Raw genomic sequence first — 18,993 nt, 5'->3', positions numbered from 1 at the left:
GAGCAGACAAGAAAGAAGGGAAATCACTAGGAGTAAAAACAAACAAACAAACAAACAAAACAAAACCCACCCATGTAGACAAAAACACAACAGGGGAAAGAATAACACTAGCAAACACAGAAACTGGAGCTTCCACTGGGGCAAAGGCCCATACCAGAATCAGAGTGCTCTGTGGACTGTGGCCATGGACATGGATGATTGTGGCCTTGGGCCCATGCAAATTAGTGGAGTGGGTACGGCACCCGTAGGCCTTGTCCCTGAGGGGTCAGAGCTTCAGTGAAAGGGTAGCCTCGAGGAAGTGCTTACAAGGCTAAAAAACTGGTTTTTACTCATAATTGCTAAGATTTTTTTCATCAAAAATGTTTCATTTCACTGAATTTTGTGCTGCATCAAGATCATCATTTTTCCTCCTTTGTCTTTGTATTCACTCCAGGTAAGTGTGGTCACTCAGCAAGGTCTGCAACGACAGAGCTTTTATGCTTGTATCAAATAACTGGGGCAGGTATGCTAGTGCTTCTCCCAGATTCCCACTTCAGGGCCCATGTGTACATCCCCTAGATGTTGGGAACACTGGTCACCAGCCGCTGGGAGCTGCATCCCTCACTGGGAACTACCCTCAGCTACAGGGAACTGTCTTGCCTGAAGTCATGTCCCTTCTCATGGGGGCGTGGGGGCGGTCTAAATCCAATGTCTGACTGATGACAGGGAACACACACCCGGGCCCTCTGCATCCATTCCATTTAGGGCAACTCTGAGCGGTCATCCCAGCCCTAGAGGTCTCAGGATGCTGGTTTCAACTGCAGTGTGGGTCATCTCCTTCTACCCAACACCATCTTCCTCCCTTCCGAACAGGTGTTTCTCCCAAGAGCCCCCTTCTTCTGCAGGTACCCTGAGCCTATTCACAGGAAGGCCAATCTAAGACCATGCCACGCACGTGTGAGTACCAGACAGGCAAATTTAAGCATGAAAACCTTTGTAATACACCACCATAAGGAAATGTAATGTAAAAAAGTAAAAATTCTTTGTAATCTCACCCTATAGAAGTAAGAGGATGGGTATACCCTTAAAAGGCTTTTTCCTATGCATCTAATGGGCATTTCATCCACTATTTTAGAAAATTAGACCACACTATAGCTAGTCTTCTACGATTTTTTAACTTAAATATGTTTTACAGTGGTATCCCATTTTTCTTAAGCACCTCAAAGTACCACGCTGCCTGATTATGCACCACAATTTACTTAAGCACTCAGTAATAGATATGTATCTTCATTTCAATTGTTGCAGTTTCCAATAATGTTGCAATGGTGTGTGACGTGTATGTTTTTTATGCACCCACGTGAGTACTTCAGAGGAATAAATTAAGTGAAGCTCCTGGATCCGAGGTCACATCGCCTTTTGAGTTGACTTTCACAAAGGCTCCTCTCTCATTCCCTGCTCCCAGTGCCTCCTGCCTTTACCCCAGGTCCAGGCCATGCTGTCCCTGTTCTGGACTGTTGCGGTAGCCCCTTGGCTAGAGCCTCCGGCATCAGTTTCCTTTAAATTCTATCCATGCTTTATCTTGGCCTCGGAGTTACCTTATTAGAAATCTTTAAGAACTTCTCAGTTTAAAACTTCCAATGACTCCCCCTTGTTTGCAGAATAAAACCAAAACTCCCGTTGTGATCTGGTCCCAAATTCTCATTCCAGTCCCCTTCCAGCTTCTTCCAGGAACCCAATCAACAGACTATGTATAGTTTCCCAAACTCATCACACTTCCAAGTATCCATGCCTCTGTGTTTTTTTGTAACTGCAGTTGAGATTCATTACATTCTTTTTTTCAAAATCCAAGCTCTATCAAGTGTTACTTTCATGGTGCTGTTGTCCCCACCACCTAAAAATCCCCCACAATTTCTTATAAAAAGTAATTAGTCTTTCTCTGACCCACCTCAGTCCTCTGCTTATAACACCAGCCCATTCAACTAAGTCTTACAAGTCCTTTAACCTGCTGGCCCCTCTAAGCTGCTGGAAGGCTCCATCTGTTCTCCAGCCCCTCAGCGGGGCTCCATTTGCCTGGAGTGCCTCCCACCAGTCCCACCAGCTCATCATCACCATATAGAAGGGGTTCGAAAGACCACAACCTCCAAGAAGCCTCCCCTGAGTTGTCCCTTTTCCTTGCATGAGCTCTAGCAGCACATTACGTTTTTCCTTCATGATGCTGAGCATCATCGAGACCGGAATCAGTGAGAGTGTCATTACTGGTTTCCCCTCCCAGTGGGATGTGAACTCTGGGAGAGTAAAGACCAGTCAGTTTCTTCTCTGTTGCATCGTCACATCTCCCTTGGCGCTTTATATGTTTATTTCTTAGCTCTTCATTTTGAAATAATCAAAGACTAACTAGAAGCTGAAAAATAACATAGAGAATTCCTGTGCCTCCTTCACCCAGCCTCTTACATAAGCCCGATGCATTTTCAAACCAGAAAACTGACATTGGCATAACACTATAACTAAATGACACATAGACCTATTCTGATTTCACCAGTTTTTACAGGCACTCGTTTTCTGAGGGGGCACATTATACTACGAAATTTTGCCACATGTACACATTTGTGTAACCTTTACCACAATCAGGATTCTGAAGAGTACCATCACCACTGAGAAAGTTCCTAATGTTACCTCATAAGGGTCATGCCCTTCCCCAGCCTTAGCCCCTGCCAGCTAGCAATGTGCTCTCCATCACTATATGTCAACATTCTGAGAATAGTATATAAATGTAATCTTTTCCAGTGCTTTATGAAGGCAGGTTTATACCTATTTATTCTCTACTTTGCATAGAACAGGGGCTTCATAAGCAAAATATTATTTAAGAGTTACAACTACTTTGAGGTAGCTACTATTATTCTTCTGGTTTTATAGATAAAGAAATAACTTTCCCAGGGTCAAATATGGCCAAGCGATAATGTGAGGCCAGACAATGAGACCCCAGAGCCAATGCTTTTAACCTCTCTTAATACCTCTTATACATAATAGTACATACTTTTGAAGCAATTAATAATTGAATGAGTGAATGGTTAAATACCAAAGACTATTTCATTTCTAAGTCCTCTAAGAAGGCCTGCATGTAACAGGAATTCAATGAATGTCTGGTGAGTAAAATGTTTGGTTAATCATTCTAGAAACCCCAGAAGAAAAAGAAAGATGGTGACACATGGAGAAAAATCACCAGGCTGCTCTTTTGGATCAAACATGGCATCCAAGGCCATAAGACAGGAGCACGGAATGCAGACCCAGTCAGGAGACTCATTCTTGTCTTTGCTAGGAATCAATGCATCAGTGGTATCTCAAGCATCTCAGTAAAGGTTCATCCTCCCTCCAGCAAATTCATATTTGCTGGATAGAGAAATAGAATATTTGCTGGGCCTAATTGATATTTGGGTCTTGTCTTGCACCTTGGAGTCATGCTCCCTTCCTTACTCAAATTTTACCAAATAAGCTCCTGTCTGATTCTCATGTCATCTTTGGGATGCAAGTCTTTCCCCAGAACACCAGCTTATGGGCTTAGGTGCTTAAGACCAAGTCCTCAGACACTTGGCCCAGGTCAGGCTAGGTATCATCCCTGTAACTACGGGCTGAACCCACCAGTCAGGCCACATTCCTCTGGCTCTGGCTCTTTTCAATGTCTCAGGTATCTCCGCTTGGCCTGTTTCAACACTGACTGAAACATAGAAATGATAGACTTTATGGTCACCTTTAGTTCCCACCAAGTGGATCCAAAGTTGCCTGGGGGTGGCTTCTAGTGGAAGCAGCCTTCTCTTGAAGGTTTATTACATGGCCCTGAGTGTCCTGCAGGCTGTGGACCTGGTTGGTAAGGTGGTATGCACTGTGAGGAGGTAGGGTGTGGAGAAGATGAGCCCTTGAGGGTGGAAACTCTGTCTGTTTCCCTTCCTGGTTATCCATCAAGCTGCAGAAAGAAATGGGGGGAAAGAAATATGAAGGTCTGACTGATATAATAAGTGTGAATCAGGAGTAGTTGCCACTTGTTGGAAAACTATAAAGATTACAGCCCGCTGCCCAGACTGAATGAAAAGGGTGATTAAGTACTCCAGAAAAGTGTCCAGTATTATAGCTAGAGCTAATAAACACAACGGGAACAGTTAATGTTCTTTAATTCCATGATGGTATAGGTTAACCCTGATCATCTGGCACAAACATTTCTTGAAAAGGGACTTCAAGGAAAGATAACTTCTATTATGGAGACACTGATACAAAGGAGATTCAGTAGGAGCCCTAGATGAACCCATTCTCTAGATAAGATGTAGTAAAAAGGGAATCAGAACTTACTTATATATCCAGCTATATGATGGAATAAATGTTCCAAACTTACTCTCCCAATGAAAACCACCATAAAAAAAAAAAAAAAAAGGAAAGGAAAGATAAAAAAGTTTCATTAAATATTTAGATAACCAAGAATCAGTTTCTCTTTCATTCTTCCAGTGTTTCTTTTGGTAAAAACAAGAAAAAAGGTATACATTCACTCATATAAATGCCAAATGTTCATATCTGTGTGTCTCCCCTTCTTAAATATACATATCATACTATATAACCCTGATTTTGTTGTTTCATAACATATCCAGGAAGTATGAAGCATCTTTTGAAAGAAACTGCAATGTGACAAAAAGTGAAACTGTTGGTGTCAAAGTAAAGTGAGGGAGAATCCAGGAGATCAGCAAGCACCAGAGGCCAGCTTTCCTCTGGAAGTATCTGTCAAACCACAGGGACCCTGAACTTATCTTTGGAGGCTCTGTGGAATTCAAGAGATACAAGATAAAGTCTGCCCTAGGTGGGGAGTCCCACTAAGGCCTCCACCTAAAGCTAGTACCCCAGAAGGTTACACTTTCCATGAAAGGGTATTCCTTAACCTGACAGAGAAGTGGGCACTAAGGAAAACATGGCTGTTGGAACCTGAGCTCTGTACTGAGAAGACAGAGGAAGAAAAACTACCCTGAAAATTCATAACCATAAGATAGCCATCAGAACCTTAAGATAGCAATCATGTGGGTTTGTGGCCTAATACGAGCTTTCAGGAAGATGTAGTGATCTGAAATGTGTGTTCTTTTAATGCTCAAGTTAAGAATATAAAAATCTGCCACCATTTCAACTAAAAAGCAATTACGAAAATTTCAGAATATTGGTATCTTACTGAACATAGCCTCTGGCCAAAGGGCAATTGGGTTTGAAATCAATAATAGAAACATAAAAATCCCTGTATGTTTGGCAATCTAAAAACATGCTTTAAAAACTGGAGATCAAACACAAAATCATAATGGTCTCTGGAAAATATTTAGAAATAAAGAGCAATAAAAATGGTAGATACAATTCTTGTGGGATGTAGTTAAAGTGTTAAATGAGGAATTTTGCAGCCTCCTATACTTACAGTAGAAAGGGAGGTGTAAAAATTAATGAGTGAGGTGTATATCTTCAGACGACAGCAAAGAATAGCCAAGTGATTAATGAAATAGAAAACAAGCATACGGGTGCTTGTATGCTGTAGGTACAGGAAAAAAATCTGTAGGTACAGGAAAAAAAATCTGATAAAACGGGGCCATAACTATGGCACCCCAGACCATGCTCAGATTCGCAGGGGCAGAGGTGATGGACATGCCTTGGCACACTTGTATTTCATTGCAGCTTACTGTTTAGGAAGCGTTTGTCCTGGAGAATCTCTTACACATGTGGAGCAGGAGAAGGAATGTACAAGAATGTTCAAAGAAGTATTGCCCAGAACTGCCAAAAACTTGGAAAAAGCCCTAATATTCATCAATAATAACGTAGATAGATTTCTCTGATGAAAATTCTAAAGACAGGTCAGAATATTCAAGAAATCAGAATTTTTTCCTCTTTTGTGCAATTTTCAACCTACTAGTTCAATCAATCAGTTGCTTATTTACACTGGAAAATAGAAGATGTATCCACCACCCCTCAAATTTCTAGGTGAACTAAGTTGGAAATGGTGGGTGAGGAAGTTGTAGCAGAGCAGATCCATTTCTAACTTAGGACATAAACCCCACCAGTGGTATATTATTTTCCCTTGAAGCCTTTTACCAGTATTTGAACCTTTCCTTCCACCTTCTACTGCCTTCCTGAACCATAAGAACTTCTTCTGGGATTTTGGATGGCATGACCATACATACCCTTGGAATTTCAAGAACTTACACACTCTAACCTTTTGAATGAGTGTCTGCAATGGAGCAGTATGAATACTTTGCTGAAAGATGCTCTTGTCTCTCAGGACATTCTCTGTGATGTGAGACCACTTTTGAGGCAAATGGAAGGAAACTGACACTCTTTACTTGTCATCCTGTTGGATACTGTTCTAGCTACTTTGTGACTTTCGTTGTCCTTCACAATAACCCACGTGAGTTAGGTTTCGTTGAGCCCAACCCATCAAATTAGAAAACCAGGATTGGGGGAGCCTATGAAATTTGTATTAGGAAGTGGTGGATCCAGAATTAAAACCCACATCTTCCTCCAAGGCTCACGTTCTTTTAACTACATCTGGTCTCCTAATGCCTCACACAGGTGAGATCACCCCATAACGTCGGTCATTTTTGCATTCTAATAACTAACCCTCCTTTTATGGGTTCAAAGTTTAAAAATGATCCATTTCAAATTGAGTTCCATTTGAACACAAATTGAGCAAGGCTTCTTTCACTCTCTGTCGGGTGACAACAAATAAAATAATTAAACATATCCCTAAACCTCACACAAGACTATTTTTATTATGTTGGAGAACCACTGCCAATCAAATAGCATTGATAGAAATTTCTTTTTCAAAAAACTATTTAGACCTTTTGTCACATAAAATCACTGAATAATCAAATTCTTGCTCTCTGTCTCTCTTTCCCTTTCTCTTTTTAATAAAAGGGGACTGTAGTCTATTATTAGATAGGATTGCGTTAAAATGAATATCCACAAGGCAGCTATAAGTACATGGGAGAGACATCCAGCTAACTACAACCTGAATTTAAAGTTACCACCTGAGAATAAAATTAAGAAAGATCTAATGTAATCTAATCTAATAAAAGTTAATTAAGTAATTAGAACATCCTTTTGTAGAAGCATCCTGTTAGGTAGCTATGGATCAATGAGTGCCTATATTCAGTGTCTGGGGTATAATATCATAATGGCCTGACCAGAACACTATTATAACAGTGGACTTTGAAGCCTGATTAAATGAATTACGGGCTTCCCAAGAAGGATCTGTTAACAGGGAAAAGTAGCATCACCGTGGACAGGCTTATGGATATAACAGGGCAAGAATGGGTCTCCTGTTTTGCATAGAAAAGAGGTGCCCCTGGCCCCCCAAGCTTGCTTCTGATCTACTTGGTAAGTCAGTCCCTATGGAGCAAAAGGATGCATCAGACTAGTAATCTGACCACCTGCCATACTCTCTGTCTTCTTCAAATTGTTCTGTTCTAGAGAGAGTTTATGCAGATTCTAGTCTACCTGACAGCTTTTTTTTTTATCATTACAAATTATTCAGTTATCCTTCTGAGTTAAACTTTAGTCTGTTATCATTTAGTTTGCATTAGTTCATTGGCTGAGAGAAGGATCCCCTTAGAAAAGATTGATAAAATTGAGTGTCTGGGTCTTTGGTCCTGGACTACAGTGACATTTAAATACTGTCCCAGCACACTGGGATACCCACAATGGTCACATAGCTCTCTCTGAATTGCTATGGAGACAGGAGAGGAAAAGCACTAAAGTTTTCCTTGTTTTGCTTAGTTTAGGTTATATGCATAAACAAACTAGGAAAATACATAGAACTTTCTGTGCATAGTTTGCAGTGGGGAAAGAACTTTTGGAAAGGTTGGTGTGTTTGTTTCTGAACGTCGTATCAACTGCATATCAATCTTATTTCTTCTTCTAGGAATAATTACCCTTTAAATTTAGAGCATAAACATCTGCAAATGACAAAACATTTGCAAATGAGAATACACGTGAGATTTTCTTACTATAAAAGAAATAAATACCATTACGGAAATTCGGGTGGACTTTTGTTTTTGCCCTTTAAACTGTTCTATGATGATCTCTGCTGTATAAACGAAGGTGGAAGGAGTCAACAAACAAATGGTCATCTCTGGAACCAAACTGGCCCAGAGAAGCATCTATGCAGCCTGAGCGTCAGCATTCTGTCTGCCCAACAGCATTTCAGGAGTTGTGTTCTGGTATTTGAGCTACTTGAATTCTTTGCCATCTGCTTAGGCTCCTCTAGAATTGCTGGTCAATTATGGATTTTTTTTTTTTTTGGCTGAAGAACACCTCTTGTCAATTAAAAGCCAGGGGGTTAGACTAAACTAATTACTTTGAAGGTCAGCAGTTCAGGAATATGCCAAGTTTGGAGAGAACATCTACTTCCTGTGGATGATTTTTTTGCCCGAGAGTTAGCTTTCTTTCTTTCTCCTTCCTTCCCACCCTTTTTACTTCAGGCCCTTAAAGCATCAAGCAGGCATCAAACATGACTGACCAGGTCCAATATGGCAGGCATTATTCTCCAGGAAGGACCAAACAGGGCAAGAACTGACTGCTGCGGCCTGTTGTGGCAACAGCTTGTCCACCCTCTCTCAGGGCGCAGGTCCTGGTGCTGGGCTCACAGCCTTGGGGATGAGTGGAGCTTCGTCTTGCCTACTGCTTCTTGTTTTTATAAAATCCCCTTTGAGAGTAAGTGAAATTGTGTGAGGGCGTTTAACACAGTGACTGGCACACAGCATTCGATAAATTTGCCAGAAGGTCTATTGGAGATGTTTTCCCATTTTCCCGGCTTGCCTGGCATTGCAAGATAAAATGCACAAGAAAGTTCTTCTGTGTATCCTGCAACATAGCAGAGAAGACACTCACCAAATAGACAAGATTGTTTACAGGCAGCCTCCGCTGAACGAGGCTGAGGCCCAGGAGAGTAGTTCAATTTGATGAACTGATCTGATTTAGACCACCTCAAATCCTTGGTGAAAATAGGTGGAGCTATAAATTATAAATTTAAAAAGAAAAGCAGATTTAACTGAAAAGCTTCTCCTGATAAAGCAGAACAAAATTGCTTTCAGGAATTCTTAGTAAAATTTTTTCTGGGGTAGGCACAGTTCATTTGTTAGGATACCCATACGGAATGTACTGGATCATTTCTTGCCAAAAATATTCTTTTGCAATCCTGTAGCCACGAACTGTGCCTTCTTGCCACCCCAGAGATGAGTTGCAGATGATACTGGATACATTTAGTAACCATTTTTAAAAATGATGCTAATTTTATTGATAAAACCTGATTTTCAGATATTAAAAACAAGCACATTGGGTAAATGGGGGAGCTTAAATCTGTACTCAATGGTTGAAACAAGAAGACGAAACAGGAAGATTTTTTTGTTTGTTTGTTTGGTTTTTTTGCCAAAACTTATACTTTGCAAACTGGCCTCTAAAACTGTATAAAACCATTGTCTCCATGGTGTGAAATAATACATCAAATGGAAACAGTAATAAGCACAAATGAACAGCTTTTGTTAAATAGCCTCAGGGAAAAGGATAAACAGTGGCTTTTAATCCAGATTCTGCATAACTCCCTTTCTTACTCTGATGCATTCTCCTAAATTAGAAACTGTGGTCAGTCAAAACTTCTGTATGCAGCTAAAAATACCCATCAGGCGAATGATGAAAAGCAAAGTTAGGTCTGGTTTGTCAAGAAGCAGAGTACCTGCTAACAGCAAGCTCCCCAGTGGTCAGGGTCTGGGTGAGGTCCTAGCTGCACCAGGGGCCGCAGACTCGCGCCCTGAAAAGTGGGAACCCCATCTGTACAATCATACCATAGAAGCATCTTCTGTGAAGTGAGAATGATGGAAATTCCTATCGTTTGAGGCTATGAGGGTTGAACACGCAGTTAAAGTAAAGCCCTTAGCACCATATCTATCCCCCAGTAGCAGGGAGCAGAAGTTAGTGCTCATTTTTAGATTTTTTCAGCCCCTTGAGTTGTTTGTGGGTTTTGCCTCTGTGGGAAGGGAGAGGGTGAGAAGTCTCAGAACATGCAAATGGAACCGCTCTTCCACCGGCTGGAAACAAAAAAGAAAGGCGACTGCAAATGCCTCTGGGTATGTGGTATCTTCTTGAAAATTCTAAGGCAATTGCAGCAGGAGGGAGGAGCAGGTAGCACTTCTGAATATTCAGACAAAAATGTTACTCTACTAATGAATCTAGGGGCTGTTTCTCTTTGTTGACTCAAGGCTAATTTTGACAGCATCCCCTGGGCATATGCATGCTTATATTATTTTCTGGGCATGGGAGTGCTGAGGCTTCTTCCTGTTTCATTATTTGTGCTTGTAGGAAGGTAGTCATTCTAATTTTGTAGTGGAGTTTTAAGGTGAGGAAAGGGGCGGGTCCCTCCTTAAGGTTAAGTCGTGAGGGAATCCAAAAGGGGAGAGAGAACTTATCTCCGTTCACACCGTCCAACGTGGGCACACCTCCACTTACACTCGGAATTTTCTTGTTTCCCATTCTTCCCCAGTCTCCCCTTGGCGAAAAATGAACAACATGGTAGAGCACCCAAAAGCAGACTGGGATAGAAGGGCTCCTTCTGGTTCCTTCTGAGACACGCTCCCTTCGTTTTCTCCCCATCCACCAAACCTTAGCAGCACAGCCCGACACCCAGTGTGTTTGCTCCTTTGTGCAAATGGAGCACAGATGTAACCTACGGGATAAATGGGCATTCTGGAGAGGGAAACCTCTTGGCAGGTGCCCTTCAGAGGAGTTTAGGAGACCGTGAGCGGGACTCCAGGGCTCCGTGTGAGCTGTGGCTCCACGCATGCTCTCCCCTCATTGTCCCCCAGTTCCTCATTTTCCTACCTTCTCACATGTCCCCTGACATGTCCCCCAAAGTTAGAATCACGCCTCAACTTCCATTTCTAAGAGAGCAAAAGGAAGACATGATGAAGGAAAGTCCTATGTAGAACCTGCTATTCGCAGTAAGATAAGCAAATCATTAGCACGGTCATCCCACAGGCACAACTAAAAGTTAATAAACTTTGCGTAGGTGGAAAGTCCACTGGCTCCTTCCTTGGGGGGAAATGTTCCTTGTGCTATCAGCTGATGTGATACAGCACATTCTGATCCAGCTAAAACAGGTAAGAGTCACGTGAGGACGGCCACAGGGACTACAGTGATTTCAGGGCACCCACACAGCAAATCACTGTTTCTTCTTCTACAGAGAAGGAGATGAGGTTGGGGTAGAGTGAGGAGGGCAAAAGGTGAGAGAGGGAGAGAGAGAGATTGAGAAGGAGGAAGAAAGATAAGCAGAGAAGGAAGAAGAAAAATACTGTGTTCCTTTTTTCTTTTCCTTTTTAACCAACAGTTAATATTGCATCTTGTTCTTGGTTTCCTAAACAAGGGCATACAAAGATCCTGACTGGGATTGGGGTGGTGGGGTCTTATCTTTGAGAACAAGAATCGTGTGTCTATTTTATAATATGCATCACATTATTAATGTTACTGAAGATCAAGTCTACCATTTCTCAATCACATACTTCAAATATGTATCATACTTATGGGTATAAATATGGAAAAAAGATGTCTACATTTCCTGAGACACTTTTGTGGCCCTTTGGCCCAGAGAGAGTGGGAATTCTGTGAAATGACACTCAGTGCATGACCGGTCTCTACCATTTCTAGGGGGCTAGTCAAGAAAGATTCTACTCGTCGAACCTGCTCATCCACCTGTCTGAGTTGCTGGTCTGTGGCAGGGCCAGCTCTCACAAATTTCCTCAGGAGTTTCTGAAACAGAACAGAAACCATTTAGTCACTTGTATAACATATGGGACTTTCTTTGAGAATAACTTCAAATACCAGATTTTGATAGCTGTTTATAAGAACACGAATTAAAACGTACAAAAAAATGGTGCTGGCAGAGAATAAATGGAAAAAAATATGCCTTCCTTGGCTCAGATAGGAAATGTTCATGATAAGTCTCATTAGTTTTACTCTATTTTTCATAAAACAACAGATAAACAAAAAATTACTTAAAATCCTATTTGTTTTTACTCAGTTTACATTTAATAGTTATTCTCAATATTTGTTACTTAATCATAGTTCTTAAAACTCCTGATTTTATTTGGGCAGCAATGTGCCTAATCCCTAAGGATAAATCATAATTCACTGAAGCCCTTACAGTAAGCTCATTTCCTTCTCCCACTTGCTTTCCCAGCCTCCCTTGCAGCTGGTTCTAGCCATGTGACTCTTCTAACAAATGAAACCTATGGAGAAGTCTGTAGACGGGGCTTAGAGGAAATATTCATTATCGTGATGAAGAGACAAACACATGGGGAGAGCTCCCTAAAGAACTTCTTCCTCTTCCTGACCTGAACATGGTCGCAAAGGAGGTGATGTTTGGGACTTTTATCAACCCTCTTGAGACTGTAGGTAGCAAGTCCAAGGCAAAAGGCCAACACTTGGGAGAAAAGAAAGTGGATAATACAAAATGCCTAGGTCTCAAATGATAACACCAAGCAATACCATTCTGAAACTACCTGCTTACAGGCTTCTTGCTTTGTGAGATATTAAATATCTTTATTGCTTAAGCCACAGTTGGATGGATATTCACTCAATAAATACTGAATTATTTAGGCCTTGCTCCTGAGGCTTGGGTTACAGCAGTAGATCAAACGTGCAACCTCTCTGGCCTCACAGGGTGCAAAGTCAGAGGAGACATCTGTTACAGAAATAAAAGAATAAACATAGAACGTGCCAGGTAGTGGTAATCATTATGGAGAACATAATGCAAGGTAAGGAGATTGAGAATAATGGAGAGCTAATTTATATTGATTATTCATGGAAGCTTTTCTGCGAGGTGATCATTTGAACAGAGACTTGAATGAATTAAAAGAGTGAACCGGGTGGATACCTATGGGGGTTCTGTTACTTGCAGCTGAAAGCATCATTAACTTAAACATCCAATAAGTTTGTGGTCATTTGTCAAAACAGAGCTCCAATATCATCATTTCTGGGAAGTCTTCCAAGACCTCCCACTCACTAAAATCAATTCCTTCCTCTTCTAGGATAATTCTTCACCTTAAACCCCTGCACTGTTATCTACACCATGCCTTCTTCACTGTAGTTGTTCATAGAGCTTATAAAAAGTCACTTTCTCTAGACATTGAGACTCTTGAGAGACAAGATCAATTCTTAGTCACTGGTATCTTGGCTTCTAGCACTCAGTACTGTTTACCTAGTGAGCTCCATGTACCCACAAATAATTATTGACTTGACTAGAGTTTCTATCCTTTGAATGTTCTGGATATAAATGTGTGCTTTCCACTAGGGTGTGATTAAAAGTGAGCACCTATAGAAAATGTTATTAAACTGTGATTATTTTTTATGTTGAAGAAATTTATCTTGCAAGCATCAAGCAATCTGACTGCTCCATGAAGCTATACAAACTACATAGATCACGTAGGCAGAAAATCTTTGGTTTCCAACTAGGAAACAAATATATGTAAGATTGTCGAGAAGCAACCTGGTTCCCTATCAGGTACATCTGTCTAATCACATTATGTCCTTGGTCTTTGGAAAAGGCTATCCAAAAAATGATGTAAGACCACTCACCTAGGTTAGGTAATTACAGTCTCCCAAGTATTTCCCCTGGTAGGGGAGGAAAAAGTTCATTTCATTTACTGATCTTGAAGGAATACCCATCTGTGAACCCTCCCTCATAGGCAATCCAACTCACACTCACTTCAGTGCAGGAAGAAAGCATACGATTGGTTTAACCCAAAATGAACTGGGTTTTACCATAAAATATGACCTAACATATATTATATTTTTAACTTCAAAGGCGAAGAGAAAGGAAAAGGGCATTTGAAGAAACTTAAAACATCAATGAAGGTTTCAAAAAAAAAAAAACCAGAAAAGAGTTTGGTTTCAGGTACCTGTGTGAAAATTTAATAAAGAGAGGATCAGTGGATATGAAATGTATTTTTATATTAAATCCAGAGTTTGTAGAATAAAGTAAATAATGTGCTTTTTTAAAAGTTTCCCCTTAATATCAAAACAGAAGGAAAGGCATTTGCTTCATATACTCTCAAAAAGAATAAAATTCCCTTCCTTTATGTGTTACATTAACAGATATTTATATTAATAATTAATATAAATTAATGTTTGCTTTCCATTTAAGCCAATCTCTTACTTAAAAATCAGAAAGGAAAATAATGTTTTTTTAGATTGTAGGGATATGATCTAAATTCGTACACTTCACAACATTTTTGTGAATAACGGCTTAGAGTTAGCAGGTATGTCAATAAATGAAGCCTTACGAATCACTTTTTGAAAATACTTGCTAGATACTTTTTCTTTAAGTTTGCCTTTGGGATTTCAAATTACATTTTCCATATATCCTAAGGAAGCTGGTATCATACAGCCTCCAGCACAAGCCAAAACAAATTTTCGAGGTACCTAGACTAGGTTGATACATATCAAATCTTCACCACATCTTCACAAAAACACACTTATAACACCGGAGACGGTTACTGAATGAATAACTTTGGGACTAAACTCAGATAAAAAGCCCAAATTCCAGACAACCCTATCTTGGCACATCCTGGTTTCCTTGGGATACCCTGGATGCCCACCCCTGGTTAGAACAATCCAAATCTCCAGGTCCTTCTCGGATCCTCTCCCCCTCTCCACAGAGAGGGACATCCTCATCCTCAGCCATCAGCAATGTTAGTTAAGCAACAGCCCAGCTTTCGGTCTCGAGCAACCCAAATGACACCAGGGACAAAGATGTATGGGGGAGGTGGGGAGATCCGATGATGACAGGTCTCCTGCAAGCTGAGAAGCTGCATATGAATGGGATACATACACTTGAATGAATGGAGAAAGTATGAGAGCTCTTGGTAATTAAAGGGGCTGCTTTGGATAGTAGTTGGAAACACATTTAGAATATCTGAAAGAAGCACTTTGATACTCATCATTCTCATTTTTTTTTTTTTGCCACTCTTCCTCTTTTTCTTTACCTTTTTGTTTGTTTGCTTGCTTCGTAGCAAGTCTTAGCTGATTCTCTTAGCTAGAAGGGTATCTGCTAACACAAAAGTCAACAAACTCACAGGAGACAAAAGACATTCTTGGTTTGATTGCTCCTAACAAACTTCAGTCCTTCCAGACCACATAATGTCATAGAGTTATTTGTAATGCTTCTTTAAAAGGGTGACAGGGTTCAGAAATAAACTGCACATGGTACAAAGAGCCTCCCATGGGTTATCCCCGCAAAATGCATTGCAAGGCTTTGGGAGTGGTGGTGGTTTCCGGCCATTAGTGTTACTAAATCAAGGCCAGCTTTGCATTTCTGGGCATCTACACAAATCAGGATGATACATACTATGTTCACTCAAGCAACCCCGCTGATTTCTTCAAGGTTACGCTCAAACAAAACTTTGCGCCAATTATCTTTGATTGGAATGCTTCATTATTTTTATATATCCTAGAGATAGAGTCCATGAAGTAGACACTTTAGGTCCATGGGTCACAAAAATCATATTTAGTGCTTCATGCCCACATAAAGCAATTACTGTCAACTCTCAATTAACCTCGTTATCAGAGGAAGCATTAATGGAGACAATACAAATCCTAGATAACCTACCCATGTCTTTCTTGTTGCCATAGTTGCAGCTAAGGTGAGAGAGAGAGAGAAAGAGAGAGAGAAAGAGAGAGAGATAATGGGAGCACCAGGCAAAGCTTGGGGCTCAGAGGTCTCTTTAGGAAAATTTGAGTGGAGGTGCCACTCTGCCCCCTTATTATGCCCCTTGCCTCTCTGCCTTGCATCAGGAAGCAAAAATAACATGACCTTCCCTGCAAACTTCCGGCTGACCAACAAAAGGTGAGAAGCAGAGGAAGCCAGGAGAAAGTGGGGGGAAGGGGAGGTACCCTGAGAGGTTGGCAATCACTGGCAGTCAGAGCCTGGAGGCCTCTGGGGACCATAGGCAGGTTCTCAGCGGGGGCTGTGCACCTTGGTCCTTAGGAAGCTCCAGCCATGTTCAAGGCTCTCGGGCACCGGGCAAGTGCTTGAGTGTTGTGCTCTTTCGGATTTCGACTGTGTCAACCAACATGGTAAAAGGTGTTTAATTATAAATGTCATAATTAATCGTTTGCACACATGATAAGCATTCTTATGCTATAGATGCCTACGGGATAGGGACATTCCCATCAAATCAGGTTGCAGGCATAGATGCTCCTCCCATCCTTCAGAAGAAACGTCCCAGGCCAGGAGCCACAGGAACGGTAAAGATGACCCCTCTTCACGTGATTCCAAGTGGTTCTGCTCCAGAAAGGGTTTGCCATTTTAACAAGGAAGAAAAACTTCAGTGGTAAAACCACACTGAAATTCCAGACACTAGTGAGTAACTAAGGGTCTGGCAGAGACACAAGAGGGGCAGAAGAGAACCTCCGAAGTCACAGCAAAGACAAGAGCACACCAGAAAGGAAATCTAGGACGTTAACTTGGGGAAAGGAGGGCAAAAAAATCATAAAATTATGTTTTAATGAAAAAACTGTGTTAAAATGCTTATAAAGAGACACATTTGTGTCCTTTATAAATATGACTTTGCTATAAAATGAATGGAGTCTGGCTGGAAAGAAGCTATTTATCGGTTTTTGTCTCAGAATGAATTTCTGTGTATTAGCTTGAGAAACTGGGGAAATAGATGCAAAAACTCAAATGACAGTAAGAAACAGTGGAAAACATGGGAAGATTTCTGGAGAATATAGGCCAGAATTCTTCCTAATACCAAGGGGAGACAGAGACAGAGAGAGAGAGAGAGAGCAATGTAGCAGAGGGACTTCAAAAAGTGCGACCCAGCAATCCCACTACTGGGTATTTACCCCAAAGATACAAATGTAGTGATCCGAAGGGGCACGTGCACCCCAGTGTTTAGAGCAGCAATGTCCACAATAGCCAAACTGTGGAAAAGAGCCCAGATGTCTGCCACAGATGAATGGATAAAGATGTGGTTCATATATACATATTACTCAGTCATCAGAAAGGATGACATCTTACCATCTACATTGACGTGGATGGAACTGGAGGAGATCACTCTGAGTGAAATAAGTCAACCAGAGATTGATTCATGAGATTTTTCACTCATATGTGGAATATAAGAAACAGCAGAGAGAATCATAGGGGAAGGGAGGGAAAACTGAACGGGAAGTAATCAGAGAAGGAGACAAACCATGAGAGCGGCTTAACTATAGGAAACAAACTGAAGGTTGCTGGAGGGGAGGCGGGTGAAGGATGGGGTAACTGGGTGATGGACGCTGGGGTGGGCACGTGATGTGATGAGCACTGGGCATTATATGCAGGGGTGAGTTATTGAACTCTATATGAAGTAGAGGTGTAATACTTGTTGATGTAATGAAATGAATGATGTAATATTTATTGGCTAACTGAATTTTAAATAAAAAAAAAAGTTCAGGAAAAAGAAAAGGCTAGTGTCTGTAAAAGGGAAATGACTCATGATAACAGGGAAGATTATGAAAAATGTGAATATTGACTCTAAAATATCAGTGGGTAAGCCAAAAATAAGAGTTAAAGAAATAAGTGAAGCTGTTCATCCAATTGATTCATTATTCTTTAAATTATTCCGCGAAGCTCATCAGGGTGGGAAGGGGCATACCCCTGGAATGAAATGTGATGTGACTTCTGGGTTAAAAAGGAGGGGTGAAATTAAAGGTATAATTACTTCTCGTCCCTTTTTCAATACACAGAGAAAAGAACAAAAATAGTGAGGTAAAGTATCAAATATGATCAAACAAACAAGCAAACAAAAAGTCCCCATCCTCTTTACAAACCATGAGGCGCACATGGACCAAATTCAGAAAGGACACTGAAAGCTGATGGGTATCTCGAGTCTCAAGCAGGTGCAAAGTTTCTGGCCAAAGTAATGTCAAAAATGTCTAAAGGGCATAGGCAATCTGCCTTTGATGAGAGTGCTAAGAGGCACAATTTAAGCCCTAGAGACAAAGTTTGATATGGCATAACAGAGGGAGAGGCAGAGCTAAGAGAAAATGTGTTAATACTGTATTCCTATTTACTTTTGTATTGTGTTACTGTATTCCTTCTGGCCAAGGAAGGCTTCCAGAGGCAATGACATGCCTGCAGAAATTGCAAGGGAATAAGCCAGTAAAAAGAAACAAAAGATGCACAGGCTTGGATTTTCTAGATAATTCTTTCATGCACAGAGTATAAGCCTTTATACTTTATGACAATGGAAGTTTTCTCTTCGATGATTATTCTGATAGAAAGTATTTGAATTTTATATGTCAAGTCCAAAGAAGGAAATACTAAATAGTATGGAAAGCATCTAACTGTCAGGCTAAGCAACAGAATTTGAGAGATTTGCTAGATGGTTTCAATATGAGCACCCATTTATTTTTTCAAAGGAAAAAGATGAGGGAAGGAGCAGAGGAGTGTGATCAGATTACAAGAATCTCCTTGTGTTGCTTTCAAGAGCTAAGGACTACTTTATCCAAGAAAATACAATTCAGTACACAGGAAAAGCAATTCAGTGATAATCTGGGTATTCACTAATTGGTCTTAGAACAAGCATCTTCTGCCAGTTATAGATCTGGAAGGATTTAAAAAAAACAACTTTCTGACTCTGCCTAACATGGACCTTGGGCTTGATACACATTCTAGACCAGATCACCTGGGCCTGTTTTTTCTATACAATGGCTGGCAAAGGAAAGGTCTGAATTTGAATTAGGTAACACGCTCTTCCTTGTTTTCACAATTTGAGAGTTAGAGGAGTTCTCTCCCTCTTTTCCTGGCGATCCACAGGTTAAAATCTACAGAATCTCATTGGGCTCTGGCCCTTTAAAGAAACATGGTTTATGGACGGGTAATGGATGCTTAACGGACTTGTGAAGGAAGTCAAGCAATGGAGGGACTCTAACAGAAAATAATGAAAATCAGTGAAGCCAGAACAGACCCAAACATAA

The 18,993-nt window shown here is 40.8% G+C and overlaps 1 protein-coding gene across 3 annotated transcripts in view; it reads right to left on the bottom strand.

The window, feature by feature from the left end:
* The window catches only part of LOC111147633 (androgen induced 1), a 260,604-nt gene that overhangs the window by 180,700 nt on the left and 60,911 nt on the right, over positions 1-18,993 (bottom strand). The gene's annotated exons all lie outside the window — the stretch shown is intronic.

Source organism: Enhydra lutris, unplaced genomic scaffold, assembly GCF_002288905.1.
Source record: "Enhydra lutris kenyoni isolate GAN:26980312 unplaced genomic scaffold, ASM228890v2 scaffoldscaffold17, whole genome shotgun sequence".
Classification (NCBI taxonomy): domain Eukaryota; kingdom Metazoa; phylum Chordata; class Mammalia; order Carnivora; family Mustelidae; genus Enhydra; species Enhydra lutris.
This window is presented reverse-complemented; position numbering and strand designations above follow the sequence as displayed.